We start from the raw sequence: 4,898 nt of genomic DNA, 5'->3' as shown, positions 1-4,898 counted from the left end.
ATGGGTTTTTACCATGATTCTTTAGTCTTTCAAAGTTAATTTTTTTTTAACTGACTTTTTTTTTTAATTTTTCTTTTTCCCTTTTTCAACCAACATCTTATCAATCCCTTTTTTAAAAAACATTTTTATTTTTCATTTTTAGAGTCATATTCTATCCCTTCAGAGTAGTTACCCTTATTTTTGGCATATATATATATATAAGTTGTTCTCTCTTTAAAATTTTGAGATAGTTTCTTCTAACAGATCAAAATATACCCTAAATCTCTAGTGTATGGTTTTGTTCTACTCTCCTGCCTGATCACATTCTCTCCCTTTTTTTTTTTTAAATCCTCTTCTTTCTTTTTTCAAACAACTTCTTATCAATTCCTTTTATAAAATTTTTTATACTTTTCATCTTTACAGTCATATTCCATCCCTTCATCATATCAACCCTTATTTTTGTACATATATAAGTTTTTCTTTCTTTAAAATTTTGGGAGGCACTTTCTTCTAACAGCCCAAAATACACCCAAAATCTAGTGTGTGGCACTGATCTATGCACCAGCTTGATCATATTTCATCATATTCTGGTTATTTTTGTTTTGTTCTGTGTTTGTTTTTATCCTTTTCTTTTTCTTTTTCTTTTTTCTTTCTTTCCCTTTCTTTTTCCCCCGGCTTCAGGTCTTTTCTGATGTGTTTAGAGTATATTTTCTGGGGACGTTTTTACCTTGTTAGCATTTTGTTCTCTCATTCATCTATTCTCCTCTGGACAAAATGACAAGACAGAAAAAATCACCTCAACAAAAAGAACAAGAGATAGTACTGACTGCCAGGAACCTACTCAATATGGACATTAGTATGATGTCGGATCTAGAGTTCAGAATCATCACTTTAAAGATACTAGCTGGGCTTGAAAAAAGCATTGAAGTTATTAGAGAAACCCTTTCTGGAGAAATAAAAGAACTAACATCTAACCAAGTCGAAATCAAAAAGGCTATTAATGAGGTGCAATCAAAAATGGGGGTGCTAACTGCTAGGATAAATGAGGCAGAAGTGAAAATCAGTGATATAGAAGACCAAATGATGGAAAATAAAGAAGCTGAGAAAAAGAGAGATAAACAACTACTGGATCACGAGGGCAGAATTCGAGGGATAAGCAATACCATAAGATGAAACAACATTAGAATAATTGGGATCCCAGAAGAAGAAGAAAGACAGAGAGGGGCAGAAGGTATATTGGAGCAAATTATAGCAGAGAACTCCCTAATTTGGGGAAGAAAACAGGCATCAAAATCCAGGAAACAGAGAGAACCCCTCTCAAAATCAATAAAAATAGGTCAACACCCCGACATCTAATAGTAAAACTTATGAGTCTCAGAGACAAAGAGAAAATCCTGAAAGCAGCTCGGGAGAAGAGATATGTAACCTACAATGGTAGAAACATTAGACTGGCAACAGACCTATCCACAGAGAACTGGCAGGCCAGAAAGGACTGGCAGGATATATTCAGAGCACTAAATGAGAAAAATATGCAGCCAAGCTAGACTGTCATTGAAAATAGAAGGAGAGATAAAAAGCTTCCAGGACAAACAAAAACTAAAGGAATTTGCAAACATGAAACCAGCCCTACAAGAAATCTTGAAAGGGGTCCTCTAAGCAAAGAGAGAGCCTAAAAGCAACACAGACCAGAAAGGAACACAGACAATATACAGTAACAGTCACCTTACAGGCAATACAATGGCACTAAATTCATATCTTTCAATAGTTATCCTGAATGTAAATGGGCTAAATGTCCCAATCAAAAGACACAGGCTATCAGATTGGATTAAAAAACAAGACCATCGGTATGCTGTCTGCACAAGACTCATTTTAGACCCAAAGACACCCCCAGATTGAAAGTGAGGGGGTGGAAAACCATTTCCATGCTAATGGACACCAAAAGAAAGCTGGGGTGGCAATTCTTATATCAGACAAAATAGTTTTTAAACCAAAGACTGTAATAAGAGATGAGGAAGGACACTATATCCTACTTAAAGGGTCTATCCAACAAGAAGATCTAACAATTGTAAATATCTATGCCCCTAACAGGGGAGCAGCCAATTATATAAGGCAATTAATAACAAAAGCAAAGAAACACTCTGACAACAATACAATAATAGTGGGGGACTTTAACACCGACCTCAATGAAATGGACAGATCATCTAAGCAAAAGATCAACAAGGAAATAAAGACTTTAAATGACACACTGGACCAAATGGACTTCACAGACATATTCAGAACATTCCATCCCAAAGCAGTGGAATACACATTCTTCTTTAGTGCCCATGGAACATTCTCCAGAACAGATCACATCCTAGGTCATAAATCAGGTCTCAACCAGTACCAAAAGATTGGGATCATTCCCTATTTTCAGACCACAGTGCTTTGAAACTAGAACTCAATCACAAGAGGAAAGTCGGAAAGAACTCAAATACATGGAGGCTAAAGAGCATCCTACTGAAGAATGAATGGGTCAACCAGGAAATTAAAGAAGAGTTAAAAAAATTCATGGAAACCAATGAAAATGAAAACACAACTGTTCAAAATCTTTGGGATGCAGCAAAGGCAGTCCTAAGAGGAAAGTATATAGCAATACAAGCCTTTCTCAAGAAACAAGAAAGGTCTCAAACACACAACCTAACCCTACACCTAAAGGAGCTGGAGAAAGAACAGCAAATAAAGCCTAAACCAAGCAGGAGAAGAGAATAAAGATCAGAGCAGAAATCAATGAAATAGAAACCAAAAGAACAGTAGAACAGATCAACGAAACTAGGAGCTGGTTCTTTGAAAGAATTAACAAGATTGATAAACCACTGGCCAGACTTATCAAAAGGAAAAGAGAAATAACCCAAATCAACAAAATCATGAATGAAAGAGGAGAGATCACAACCAACACCAAAGAAATACAAACAATTATAAGAACATATTATGAGCAACTCTATGCCAGCAAATTAGATAACCTGGAAGAAATGGATGCATTCCTAGAGATGTATCAACTACCAAAACTGAACCAGGAAGAAATAGAAAACCTGAACAGACCTATAACCACTAAGGAAATTGAAGCAGTCAACAAAAATATCCCAATAAACAAAAGCCCAGGGTCAGATGGCTTCCCAGGGGAATTCTACCAAACATTTCAAGAAGAATTAATACTCATTCTTCTGAAACTGTTCCAAAAAATAGAAATGGAAGGAAAACTTCCAAACTCATTTTATGAGGCCAGCATTACCTTGATCCCAAAACCAAACAAAGACCCCATCAAAAAGGAGAATTACAGACCAATATCCCTGATGAACATGGATGCAAAAATTCTCACCAAAATACTAGCCAATAGGATCCAACAGTACATTAAAAGGATTATTCACCACGACCAAGTGGGATTTATCCCTGGGCTGCAAGGTTGGTTCAACATCCGCAAATCAATCAATGTGATACAATACATTAACAAAAGAAAGAACAAGAATCATATGATCCTCTCAATAGATGCAGAAAAAGCTTTTGACAAAGTACAGCATCCTTTCTTGATCAAAACTCTTCAGAGTATAGGGATCGAGGGTACATACCTCAATATCATAAAAGCCATCTATGAAAAACCCACAGCAAATATCATTCTCAATGGGGAAAAACTGAGAGCTCTCCCCCTAAGGTCAGGAACGCGGCAGGGATGTCCACTATCACCACTGCTATTCAACATAGTATTAGAAGTCCTAGCCACAGCAATCAGACAACAAAAAGAAATCAAAGGCATCTAAATTGGCAAAGAAGACGTCAAACTCTCACTCTTTGCAGATGATAGGATACTTTATGTGGAAAACCCCAAAGACTCCACCCCAAAACTGCTAGAACTCATACAGGAATTCAGTAAAGTGGCAGGATATAAAATCAATGCACAGAAAGCAGTGGCATTCCTATACACCAACAACAAGACAGAAGAAAGAGAAATTAAGGAGTCGATCCCATTTACAATTGCACCCAAAACCATAAGATACCTATGAATAAATCTAACCAAAGAGACAAAGGATCTGTACTCAGAGAACTATAAAATACTCATGAAAGAAATTGAGGAAGACACAAAGAAATGGAAAAACGTTCCATGCTCATGGATTGGAAGAACAAATATTGTGAGGATGTCAATGCTACCTAGAGCAATCTACACATTCAATGCAATCCCCATCAAAATACCATCCACTTTTTTCAAAGAAATGGAACAAATAATCCTAAAATTTGTATGGAACCAGAAAAGGCCCCGAATAGCCAAAGGAATGTTGAAAAAGAAAAGCAAAGCTGGCGGCATCACAATTCCGGACTTCCAGCTCTATTACAAAGCTGTCATCATCAAGACACTATGGTACTGGCACAAAAACAGACACATAGATCAATAAGCTTTCCACAGTGGCAGTATCGTAGCCAATGAGGTTTATCTGAGGCGCGATTATTGCTAATTGAAAAATTTTCCCAGACACATAGATCAATGGAACAGAATAGAGAGCCCAGAAATGGACCCTCAACTCTCTGGTCAACTCATCTTTGACAAAGCAGGAAAGAATGTCCAATGGAAAAAAGACAGTCTCTTCAACAAATGGTGTTGGGAAAATTGGATAGCCACATGCAGAAGAATGAAACTGGACCATTTCCTTACACCACACACAAAAATAGACTCAAAATGGTTGAAAGATCTAATTGTGAGACAGGAGTCCATCAAAATCCTAAAGGAGAACACAGGCAGCAACCTCTTTGACCTCAGCCGTAGCAACTTCTTCCTAGAAACATCACCAAAGGCAAAGGAAGCAAGGGCAAAAGTGAACTATTGGGACTTCATCAAGATAAAAAGCTTTTGCACAGCAAAAGAAACAGTCAACAAAACCAAAAGACAACCGACA

At 37.0% G+C, this 4,898-nt stretch overlaps 1 pseudogene; it reads left to right on the top strand.

The window, feature by feature from the left end:
- The first annotated feature begins 4,399 nt into the window (after positions 1 to 4,399).
- LOC123325730 lies at positions 4,400 to 4,568 on the top strand (annotated as a pseudogene).
- The last annotated feature ends 330 nt before the right edge of the window (positions 4,569 to 4,898 follow it).

This window comes from Neomonachus schauinslandi, chromosome 9 (genome assembly GCF_002201575.2).
Source record: "Neomonachus schauinslandi chromosome 9, ASM220157v2, whole genome shotgun sequence".
In the NCBI taxonomy this organism is placed as follows: Eukaryota; Metazoa; Chordata; class Mammalia; order Carnivora; family Phocidae; genus Neomonachus; species Neomonachus schauinslandi.
This window is presented reverse-complemented; position numbering and strand designations above follow the sequence as displayed.